Here is a 12,778-nt window from a genome sequence, read left to right on the forward strand (position 1 = left end):
ATTTTTTGAGGCGGAGTCTCGCTCTCTCGCCCAGGCTGGAGTGCAGTGACGCAATCTCGGCTCACTGCAAGCTCCGCCTCCTGGGTTGACGCCATTCTCCTGCCTCAGCCTCCTGAGTAGCTGAGACTACAGGCGCCCTACACCATGCCCGGCTAATTTTTTGTAATTTTTTTTTTTTTTTTTTTGAGTGGAGACGAGGTTTCACCGTGTTAGCCAGGATGGTCTCGATCTCCTGACCTTGTGATCCGCCTGCCTCACCTCCCAAAGTGCTGGGATTACAGGCGTGAGCCACCTCGCCCGGCCCCCACCTTCAAATGCATTAATCGGATTCCTTCAGTATTATGAAGAAAACATTATGAAGAGCCTTACCTGATGATAGTAATAACAACCGTAACCAGTAAGTAGAGTCTACATTTATTAATAGCAATGTCATCTTCTCTAACAGTTGTTCCAGTGTCCCAAGCCTATCATAAGCTCTTTGAAGCTCTTTGAGAATGAGAGTTGTGTCTTATGCTCAGCACTTAAGATGGCTACTTAATTTAGATAGAAGAAGAATGTGGCTATTTGCAGGCAGAAGGCAACTTGATTCCTCACATGGTACTATATACTAAGACACCTTACACCCCTAGTTTTACATGTGGTAGTTCTAGCATGTTCCTTCATTTAAGAAGTCTCTTGAATTCCATAATTTCCAGATTCCACCTGAATAAATGGCAGAGATGGCAACTGGACACAAAGTTATTTTACCCTGTTCCCTTCACATAAAAGGCAGGCTTGGGATCACTTAGGTTTGGGGGCATAAACATCCTCTCAGTGTCTGAGTACCAAAGAAATGATAAACTACTATCAATAGAAAAGTAACAGATCGCTTAATTATCCATCAGTCTAGTGGTGATTATTTTAAGACTTTTGCCACAAACTGAACTGCCCCAAAGCAAATCTCTCATGCAGTTTGGCCTTAATTTCTTTTACCCTTTTTTTTGAGAGGTTATTATGCAGTGCTTCCCCGTTTAAAACACTGTCTCTACCAGGGAATATTTGGGGGTCTTCTGCACTACAGACTAAGCAATTCAGTCTTTTCTCCAGAAAAACTGCCATGTTACATCTGGACAAAAATGGAAACTTTAAAAAAAAAACCTCACATCATTTTATTTTCCCTTCTGTGTGTGTATTTTTTCCCACATAAGTATCTTATTATTTCCTAATCGAAGCTCATTCTTCTCTATGAGGCGCTGGCCTGATATTTTCGCCTGACAAATCTCCCGGAGCAGATGGTCCCTTCAGGGAAGCTCAGGAAAGTGCTGGGTGTCTAGTTATGCCTGGCCCCTCCTTCCCTCTTGGGGCCTCAAATGACAAGTCATCAAACCAGTTTCTCTCCAGCAAGGGTCCTTGATCCGGTAGCAGCAGGTTTGGGTTTCAGGCACTGCAGAGACCCTTTGCAGTTGGGTTTAGCAGCTACCCAAGTCTGCAGCCTGCGCTGGTCCTGGGGGTGAGAGTGATATCCCTGTTGTCCAATCAGAGACGCGAGTTTCCCTGTGGTCCCCGCCCCACTTTCCCTGCTGTCCCAATAACCGCCCTAAAAGGCCGGGCTTCTGCTGTCAAGTAGCCAGGGTGGGCTCCGCCGAGGCGAGGAGGGGCGCCGGTGGGGAGATGCGCTCCCAGGTGTTTGCAGCGGAAGTGGGAAACCTGTAGGTTATGGTCCAGCTGTGCCGCACCGAGGCGAGCAGGAGCAGGGAACAGGTAGGAAGCTGGACTTTTCCTTCTTTGCAGATAAAATAAAGAATGCGCATTTCCATGCTGTTGCTTCCCTTCCCCCAGCCCCGCCCAGCCCTCGTCACCCCCAAATCTCCTGTGGTCGCTGCAGCTCTCGCCGTGAAGTACGGCGCGGGAAGGACCGGGGCGGAGGTGGCTGGGGTGCGGGGAAGCAGGGGTGCGGGATGCCGGAGCCCTGGGGTGCTGGGCAAGGCAGGACGGCAGTGCCCTAGGAGAGGGCTCCGAGCCCGGGGTCTGTGTCTCGTCAACTTTCCTTTCCGCGGCTGCCGCCGCCAGCGCCGGGAACTCGCCCCAGGGATGCCATGTCGCCTCGGCAGGGGAGGGGTGGGGAAGCAGAGAGGTCGGCAGCCCAGGGCCCGCAGGTCTTTTGCTCCCGACGTCGGCCCGCACCTGCTTATCTTTCACATCCCACCTGGGCGCCTGGCTAGCGCATCCCGGAAAACCTGGGAGCCGTTGCGGAGAGGGGAGGAAGGGACTTGTTTGTCCCCTGACCCCTCTGTTAAGATCTAGCTCCCTTCAGGAGAGGGGGGTGGGGAAGAATCCCTGCAACTCGAAGGGCACGTTCCGATTAATTACATCTCCGTTGAGAAGGCACCGGCCCTTCTCCACGATCTGCGGCAGGTGGGAGGGAGAGACCGCGGAGCCACGGCCCCTTCCCTCCTAGCCTGGCGCTGTCTACGGGAACCACCTTCACACCTAGTTTCTGAAAGGTGGGTTTGGCTTCAGGGATTTCCAGGGAGTCAAGTGATTGTGCCCGGATGGGCTCCGAGCGGCTGCGAGGCTGCCTCCCTAGGTGACCGCATCTGGGTAGTAGGTGTTGGCCCAGTGCCGGTTCCTGCAGGAGTCAGATTGCTGGGAGCAGTAGGCAGAAGAATTGCAGAGATCAGACGCTGCATCACCCTCTGGGACTGATGACACCCTGCTTTGAACATTCCTGAAAAATTGGGATAATGGGAAAGAGGGAAAGTGGATAGCTGCGACCTTTCCTTATTTATTTATTTATTTTCATGCCAAACCGGGCATGGGTATTTGTACGTGTGCTTGTGTGTGCACATCTCCAAGGTGGAGCTATATATAGCTCCTGCATACCCAGCCCGGCTTCCCTGCTGCTGAGCCGGCTGCCTTGGCCTTCTCAAGCAATCTGGAAGCACTGAGTGGGAGGGGCAAAAGGGAATCCAATTCTCCATTGGGGGAAAAGCCAGAGAAGAAGCATTCAGACTGCTGAAACCCTGCGTGAAATAATGTTTTTGTAACTCACGTAAAGATCCATATTTCATATTTCATGTTTTCAATATGTCATATCTCATGTTTTCAATATTTCAGTATTTTGAAAACATTCTTATAGTGCCAATATGATCTTCATCCATTTCGCCGCATTTTTCGGTTTCTAAGTGTACATATGAACCTTACCAGGCCGAAGTGTAATGCAAATCAAATTAATACATGCCGTATCTGGGATATTTTATTAGACTCGGCATAATGGTTTGGTTATTTGGTAGTAAATTTATTTCAGTGATAACTTATGGCTAACAGCATTTGGGGATCTGGGAATGGATCCACCCACTTTCCAGGAGTAAGGAACTGCTAGAACCCTTGCTGGGGTAGATGTGAGGTATTTATTTGTACAGATTTTACTTGTGGACCTGATATTTAAATTTGTACTGCTTTTTCATATCACATCTATTTGTACTATGTGGACTTTCTTTTATAGATTGATGTATGTGCATTTATCTTTGCCATTCCCTGAAATTATTTATTCCTGATGACAACCCTTCCATATTCACAGATGAAGAAACTAAGATTCAGAGGACACAAGTGATTGGTTGAAAGTCTTCTGAAAACTTTAATATTCCAACAACCTGCCGTGTAATTATACTGCATAGCAGTTTCCCCTCAAATAGAATACTTTTTAGCTTCCCAGGATTTTTGGTCCTGGCAACAAAATGTGGTTAATGTTGATACCAGGAACAATATAAACCAAGTTTATTCGGTTCTAGTCTGACATGTATCCCTACAAAATTTAATTCTGTGTTTTAAGAACAAAATTCTAACTTGCCAAGTCATTTTGAAGATAAATGATTTAATCTACCAAGTTACCGTCACAGGCAATGCGAGCTGGCTTTTAATTTTGCTCTGCAACTTCCTGATGATCTGATTTGGAGAAAGTTAATTAAACTCTGAGAATCTGTTTCCTTGTCTTCAAAAGGAATTTTATAGCATTGAATTTTCAGGTTGCTATGAGGGTCATAAAAAGTATGCATGTTTCTATCATGGGGATGGGCGCATAGTGGGTCATTAATAATTAGGGCTATTGGTAATAATAACAATACATTGGTATGTATCAACTATATGCATTTTAAAATTCATGGTTCTAACAAAACCATCACTCCTCTTCAGAATCTCTAGTAGACTATTTTCACTTGGAAACTTAATCTTACTTAGTCTTATTTTGTTGCTTAATCCTCATTTGTATGTCTGATTTGTTTTCTAATTAGGAAGTACTTTGCAGAAAAAGACTATGCTTATAATCTTTTTGTATACCCCGCCACATTGAACACAGTCCTATAATAAGTAGCCTTAAAGATTCTTGTTCAGGAAGCATCATCCTAAGGAGCTGGATGGGTGCCGCAACGATTTGGGGATTTTTTTTGGTAGAAGGCTATGCCTTGGGAGGAAACTTCCTCTGGCTTTATGATCCTCTCCATGAGGAGTAATGGATGACATAAAGTGTTTCTATATCTTTTCATAGACTGATTCAGTTCTCCAGTAGGGGTTATGACTATGTACTGGTTCTATGTATTCTCTTGTATCTTGTGTCCCTTCAGACCAACTAAAAAGAGCTGAAATAGACAATTTATATTTCTGTATACAAAATATGCCCTGTAATTGCCTTATTTCAAAAAAATCAACAAATGCTCCAATTTCCATCTATTTCTACATGTAAATTGGCCATGGTCTCTATCATATCCCACAACTTATTCTAACTCACCAGTAAGCTCCTCCTCCTCAATTCCAATGTTTATTTTCTTTTTATTGATGTATTATCCATTGTTCTCTTCTGACCTTCTATTTTCCATATTGTCCATCTTCTTCTTGAAATTTTGCTCCTTGACACTACAATGCTCTGATACCATGCTTTTTTCGTAATTTTTCTAACTTTCCTTTCTTTGTCTCCCTTATCTTCTCTTTCTACTTCTAGCTTTCAAGCAAATCCCCCAAATTGATGACAATTTATCTTATTGAAAATAAAGTTCTCCTTCTGCATTTCCATTCCTAATCTCCCTCCCATTAGCCATTTCCTTTACACTTATCCTATTGGCTAAGAGCACAGGCTTCGGGAGGAAGCCTGCAGGTGTTAATATTTATGTATCATGATGCAGTTAAGCGAACATCAGCAAGTCAACTGGGGATTATCATAGCACTTATGTGAGAGGATTTTGTGATTTGTAAAATATTAAGTGAGATAATGCGTGTTAAACATTCAAAATAGGGTTTGGCCCATGGTAATTACTCATAAAGAATAGCTATTAATAACAGAAGTGCTATTGTAGCAATTGTAATGCACAAGGTGAAAACTGGTTTTGCATTTTCTCCATCAATAGGCATCATTCCTAAACTGGCTTTTATCAATGGATACTACAACTTTACAGGCTTTCTGGCTTGTGGTTAGTTACTTTTTAAGACTTTCTTTCCTCTAGTCCAAGTGTTCACCATATAGTCAGTAATTAATTCATTTTTATTTTCAACTCTAATTTGTATCTTTCTCTGCTTGTTCCAGTGCTAGTTTCCTCTGGCACTCCATGTCTGGATGAGTCCAGTAGGCATGTTATCAAAACTTCCAATGTATAAGTCTATCTGCTTTAATCTAAGATGCCATGTATTATTGGTATAATGTGTTTTCAATTTTCATTAGTGCTTCTATTTTCCTTTGAAACTTTCACTGTACTTTCATTCAAATCTTAAAAAGAACTGATTTTGGAGCAGGAGACTCAGGTTCAACTCCTGACAACAGGACTGATCAGTTGTGTGACGTTGGAAATGTAGCAGCAGGAGGATGGAGCATTATTTCACTTCAATAATATGAATGACCTACTGTGTAAAGTTACATTCAAAAGTCTATTTAATATTAAATTGAAAATAATACTTTATTATTATAAGGACATCTAGAATCATTAAAGAAATACTGGGAATAAAGAAAAATCCACCAAATTCCACAATACAAAGAGATCCTATTTCAATCTTCCAGTCTTATTTCTATTAATATAAATAGGTATTTTTCAATTATAGATTTGAGTTTATAGTGAACATTCACCTTTGTATTTAGCTTTTTAAACTTAATATACCATAAACATTTATTCATTTCATTTACTATTCTTACTAGCCATGTGTTTTTTGGCTGTCAATATTCTATAATAGATCTTCAGATTGTTTTCAGTTTTGCACCGTCATGAAAATGAATCTTTATATACATTAATATTTGCATTTCTGACCATTTCCTTATGACAACTTCTTAGAAGTTACCCAGGCAAAAGTGTAAATATTTTTAGCCTCATAACACTTACTGCCAAATTGCTTCCCCCAAAATGTAAGCACAGATTTATACTCTACCAGTGGTTGTACCAGTTTGGCTATACTCTCATTAACACTTGGTATTATTTTTAAAAATTGGGATCATTTTGATAGTATAAATTGTGTATCTAGTTATTCTTCTGAGTTATTGTTCCTATGATTTTGGATGAGTTCAAAAATGTTATTATATTTATAGGTTCTTTGTATTTCTTAATTTGTGAATTTCATTTGACTCTTTATTGGAGTGTTCATATTTTCTTCCCGTAATAGGAAATTTGTGGTATACTGCAAAAATTGTCCTCATCTTGTTCTTTGCATTTTAAAAAATGCTCTCTAACACACAGAAATGTATAGCTTTACTGTAGTTTATAAATCTATTTGCAGTAGTATCTCTTTGTAGCTTTCAGGTTGAGAAAACTTTCTACCACTTAACGGAGAATTGAATATAAAAACAACATGTGACGGTGCTGTTGCTGAACTTCTTTCCTCCTTTGAATCAGAATCTGACTTACGTATATCATATGTATATCCCAGTGCGAAATGGCTCTGGGGACACATAAAATTCACTCAGTCTATTAAGATCCCATTATTCTTTAGGCAGCTCTCCCATGAAGTGAATAGTACCTTAATTCTTTCTGAGCTACTATTGTCCATTTCAAAAGAGCCACAGGGCAGAATGCACTATGGAAGATATTAATGGCCAGGTTACTCAGCCAGAGCAGGGCACTTTGTTTGCACAATTATCTGAATGACTCAGGCACTAAATCTGCTTCTGCCAGGATTATCCAGATGGTCCTTAATTCACTAGATAATTGTTCACCCCTGTACTTGATTTTGTTGGTGTAGACCTGAGTATGTCATCACTTTTCCTGCACTGTTTTGTTACTACTCTAAATGCTTAGGGCTGGTTGCATTGGTTTCTTTTAGGAGAGGCAGGTTGCCCGGTTCTTCAGAGCATAGGTGTTAAGAGTTATGCAGAGCTTTGCATGAAACCTAGCTCAGTCAGTTACTAGCAGTGTGTTTGAGGCCAGCCACTTAATTTTTTTTTCTTTTTTCCTTTTTTCTTTTCTTTTTTTTTTTTTTTTTTTTTTTACGGAGTCTCACTCTGTCGTCCAGGCTGGAGTGCAGTGGCGTGATCTCGGCTCACTGCAAGCTCCACCTCCTGGGTTCACACTATTCTCCTGCCTCAGCCTCCCGAGTAGCTGGGACTACAGGTGCCCATCACTTTGCCCGGCTAATTTTTTTGTATTTTTAGTAGAGATGGGGTTTCACCGTGTTAGCCAGGATGGTCTTGATCTCTTGACCTTGTGATCCGCCTGCCTTGGCCTCCCAAAGTGCTGAGATTACAGGCATGAGCCATCATGACCGGCCATGAGACCAGTCACTTAAATTTTTTTACAACATTGTTTTCTGTGTAAGAAACATATTTAGAGTTTGAAGTCCCTATTTCATTCTCCTGCCTCATAGTCGCCTTCTTCTAAGTACATTCTATATGTCATAACCACAGTTGTCTTTCTAAAACCAATCTCATCGTATTCTTCCTCTGCTGAAAATTTTTTGAGTTAGTTCCCCTTTTTTTTGTATTAGTAAGATGTCTGAAGTCTTTTGCATTGCACCTAAAGTCCTTTATTAAATGGTACCTGGTAACTTCTCTAGATTCATTTTCTGATTAATCAAATTTCTTCCATCTCCAATCTCCCACAATGTCAATCAACTGAACGGTATGCCTTCTCCTAATGCATCTTGTTTTCTCTTTTCTCCCAACACCCTCCCATGTTCCCCATGTTCTATTCTCTACTATAAATAACCTGTTTTCTTGTCTGCTTTTTAACTAACCTAACCTTTTCATGCCTTGGGTCAGGTGCCACCATTTCTTGGAGAACTTCCCTGAATTCCCAGTCTTAAATTTTGACTCCCATGGTAACCTGTGGATATCCCTGCCATATCACTTACCATACTATATTGTACTGATTGTTTACTTGTCTCTTGCCCCCACTGTAAGTCCTTGAGGATAGACACCATATGTTATTTTTCTTTGTGTCTGATAGAGGACCTGACATAGAGTTGATACTTAATAAATATTTTCTGAAGAAATGAATAAAAGAAGGTTAAGACCAAATTAGTTTTTAGGATTTCAACAAATGAAGGATTCATATCTTTACCCTGGAAACCAATCAATAAAAACTAAAAATTATGTCACTCTTCACAATATTTCAAAAATTAACTTCCTGGTTTTGTTGATTTATACAGAATAAATAAAAGAGAGTTTTTTTAAATGAGGAATTTTGTAATGAAAAGCATGCCTAGGACAGTCAATAATTCCAAATTGCTAAATCAGTCAATAAATATCTTTTAAATAATTCTGCATTTTAAAAGAAAAGAGGAATGTATAGTTACATGGATAATGTAGATGTATAAATTTAGCTGTGTTGGAATTAAATAATGGCAAAGTTAATTTCACTTTTCTTTATTTAATAAAAGGTCTTCCATTGGTGTCATCTTTGGTAGATTACAAAGCATGGTCACATGTGTAGCCTTATTTGATCCTTTGTAACAGTTTTGAAAGTTAGATTCAAAGGCATGGTTATCCACATTTACAGATTTAAAAAAAAAGCTCAGGGAAGTAACTAATTTGCCCAAGGTTACACGTTAGGGGCAAATCTGGACAAGTAAGATGATCTTTCTCATAGTTGAGTGTCCCATGTGTTACGCTTGGCCCAGAACATTTCACTGAGACATGACGGCCATCATTTTGTCTAGGTTAAGGACAACAATCTTGTTAATAATAATCCCCTGAAAGTCCTGAGCAATCTAGTAAAAATGTATTGCATTATTACCTATAGAGGATTTTTACTTAGATTTTTAGTAATCTGAGAAGAAACCAGCTGACAGAACTTTTTGCTTTAAACATATTTTAAAGTCTTATATTTAGTTACTTAATCATTTAGAACACATACACATACACACACACACCATATTACCCTTTTTGTTTGTTTGTTTTGAAGTATTTGTCTTTTTATATTAGGTGACAAGTACAATGCTGTTTCCCTTACTTTTTTTTTTTTAAACTTGAATTATTAAAATATTTTTTTCAGCCAGGCATGGTGGCTCACGCCTGTAATCCCAGCACTTTGGGAGGACGAGGCGGGCAGATCATGAGGTCAGGAGTTTGAGACCAGCCTGGCCAACATGGTGAAACCTCATCTCTATTAAAAATACAAAAATTAGCTGGGCATGGTGGCACATGCCTATAATCCCAGCTACTCAGGAGGCTGAGGGAGGAGAATCGTTTGAACCCGGGAGGCGGAGGTTGCAGGGAGCTGAGATCATGCCATTGCACTCTAGCCTGGGTGACAGGGTGAGACTCTGTCTCAAAATAATAATAATAATAATAATAATAATTCTGGATTTTCTTTGTTTAGTAGACAATGTTCAACTTTAGTCTTCAGGTTTTGGCTTAGCATATATTCTGTGTAATCTTGGAGAACCAGATAGGTCAAATGCATTTTTTAGGAAATAGTGCAAGTGATGAAAAAGAAATTTATGGAAAAGAGATGGGTACTTAGTAAGAATGGTGATCTATCCTAGGTTGAAAATTACAAACACCGAGATATAAGATTGATTTTTAAAAATGGACTTGTGCAAACGTCTTCTCTATAACTGCACCTCAATTATTAATAATCACTTATTGAGCACTCACTCTGTGTTGGGCATTTAAAAAACAATGTGTTGCACATGACCATCTCAAAACTTTACAAAACCAGTGAAAAGTATTTTTAAAGTTTACTATTCCAATTTTGCAGATCAGGGAAGTTAGTTATTAAAAAGTTAATGCATGGAGAGGCTAGAATTCACACCCAGATTGTCTGACTCTGAAGTCCAAGTTTTTAATTGCTGTGTTATTCAGCACCAATCCCCAGTGCTCATGATAGCTGGTTTTAGTATTTTGTGAGTCACGGTTTAAAACGCTGCTATTCTAAGTGACCAGAATCTATCCCTAGACCCTCAAATAAATTTAGTATTAATACAAGGAATTAAATCATTCTAAATTTGCATGTTTTATTTATGAATATCTTATTGATATCTTTCACTACAGTAATTTACATGGTGCAGTTTCCCAAGCATGAATTGGACCATTACAATGTGTCATTTAAATATGCCTCTAATGGGCCAATCATTTGAATTTTGACGCAAGCACCAGAAGTTTTATGCATTTCTGCCCTAATTTTGCTTTCTAACATCTCAAACCATAAACAATAAGTCTCTCCTAAGGCTTCTAATCTGATAGTATTTAATTGTCATGGTTACTAAAAGTACAGATTTGTTAACTGTAACAGATAAGATGAATATTATAAATAATATTTATAGTATTCTAGCTTGAAACTCAAGCTGTTTACTGTAATAGAATTTTATCTCAGTTAAAACTTTCCTTTGTAAATTATTTTTATACATTAAATGCGGTGTAATATAATTTAAAATATTTGTAAATGCCTAATGGATTGACTTTATTTTTCTTTTGGTCTACTTATATTATTTTGGAGAGCATAACAACTTTCAGATTGCTTGAAAATTAACCTAATTTCTCAAAAAATGTTATTTTCAAATTTTGGTTTATGCACAAGTTGAGTGGTAATGAACCTAAGACATCAACTTTCAGTAAAACACTGTATTATTACATTCTTTCCTTTTCTCTTTTTAATTAAAGAATAGCAGACATACAGAAAACATTTGGCCCAATGAGCTATAACAAAGTATTCATACTATGAAATCAACACTCATTTCAGAAGAAAGAATCTTGTCAGCACCCAGGTACCCCGCTTCCAGCCCCACTTAATCACTATCACCTTACTCTTCTCCAAAGATAGCTTCTGACTAATAAGACTGTAGAATAGTTTTGTCTGTTTTTAAAATCTACATAAACGGAATCATGAACTACCGATACTATTGTATCGGATTTTTTTTTTCCCCAGAGACAGGGTCTTGCTCTGTTGCCCAGCCTGTTCTCGGACTCCTGGTCTCAAATGATCATCCCTGCTCAGCCTCCCGGAGTACTGGGATTACAGGCATGAGCCATCATGCCTGGCCCAGATTCCTTTTGTTCAAAATTTTTTGTGAGCTGTGTCAATATTCTTGCATGTAGCAATAATTTATTTTCATTGTACTGTAGAATTCTAGTGAATGAATGCCCCCAAAATATACATATTTATTCTATTGTTGAATACTTGGGTTGTTTCCAGTTTTGTGTTATTACTGATAGTTCTCCTATGCATGTTTTCAAGTTTATTAGACATTCTTTTTCTTTTTTCTCTTTGAGACGGAGTTTCACTCTTGTTGCCCAGGCTGGAGTGCAATGGTGCAATCTCGGCTCCCCGCAACCTCTGCCTCCCAGGTTCAAGCAATTATCCTGCCTCAGCCTCCCAAGTAGCTGAGATTACAGGAGTCTGCCACCACGCTTTGCTAATTTTTTGTATTTTTAATAGAGGCGTGGTTTCACCATGTTGCCCAGGCTGGTCGTGAACTCCTGACCTCAAGTGATCCACCCACTTCAGCCTCCCAAAGTGCTGGAATTACAGGCACGAGCCACTGTGCCCAGCCCAAAATTGAATTATACTATATACGGTGTTCTGCAACTTCCTTTTATCTTGGGCAATTTTTTCTTTCCACATATTATAGTGCCAACACATTCTTTCCAGCACTTGCATAGTATCCCTTTGCATAAAACACAATTTATTTGTCTCATTGTTGGAACTTTGGGTAATGTTTCCAATGTTTTTTAAAAAAGAATGCTACAGAAACATTATTCTACGTGTAGTTTTGTATATTCCTGGGAATATTTTTCTAAGATATTTCCAGAATGAAATTGCTAGCCAAGAGGTATATATATATTTTTTACAGATTATTGATATTTCCAAGTTGCCCTGTAAATTATATAGTATAAATTACTATAGTAATTTATAACCTTAGAAACATGAATAAGAATGTCTGCTTTTGCATATTCTCCCTAGTACTATTATCAGTCTTTTAAATATGTTTGGATTTTGTATTTCCAAATCAAATTATTACTGAAAAAATAATGTAAATGAAGCATAGCTGTGTGCTAAAGAGATCATAAAACATAACATTTGGTATTTCCCTATAGACCAAATTTTGCTATTTTATATAAAAATATTTCAGTTATTTTTGGAATTGTAAAAACATTTCAGTTTATTTAAGTGGATCCTAAGTTAAACTCCCCTGCTTTCATCGTTATTTTTAGTATTACAGCTTTTCAATGGATAAAGATTTAAATCTATATTCTGGCACATAGTAGATACGTAATTTTGGAAAATTTACTCAGTTCCTCTTACTCTGAGTGCCTTCATTTTCCGAAGTCGTGAAAATAGATATGGAAGTTAAGTTTGCCGTATCGCTCTCATCTGATTGTTTTCCAGGTTTG

General features: G+C 38.9%; 1 protein-coding gene across 3 annotated transcripts in view; it reads left to right on the plus strand.

Moving 5' to 3' along the window:
- The first annotated feature begins 1,549 nt into the window (after positions 1 to 1,549).
- Positions 1,550 to 12,778, plus strand: part of CNTN1 (contactin 1) — a 390,365-nt gene continuing 379,136 nt past the window's right edge. The window contains exon 1 of one of the 3 annotated variants that reach the window (XM_009247616.3): positions 1,550 to 1,740. The gene's annotated coding sequence lies outside the window, so the exon portion shown is untranslated. 3 annotated transcript variants of the gene reach the window in all.

Source organism: Pongo abelii, chromosome 10 (genome assembly GCF_028885655.2).
Source record: "Pongo abelii isolate AG06213 chromosome 10, NHGRI_mPonAbe1-v2.0_pri, whole genome shotgun sequence".
Classification (NCBI taxonomy): Eukaryota; Metazoa; Chordata; class Mammalia; order Primates; family Hominidae; genus Pongo; species Pongo abelii.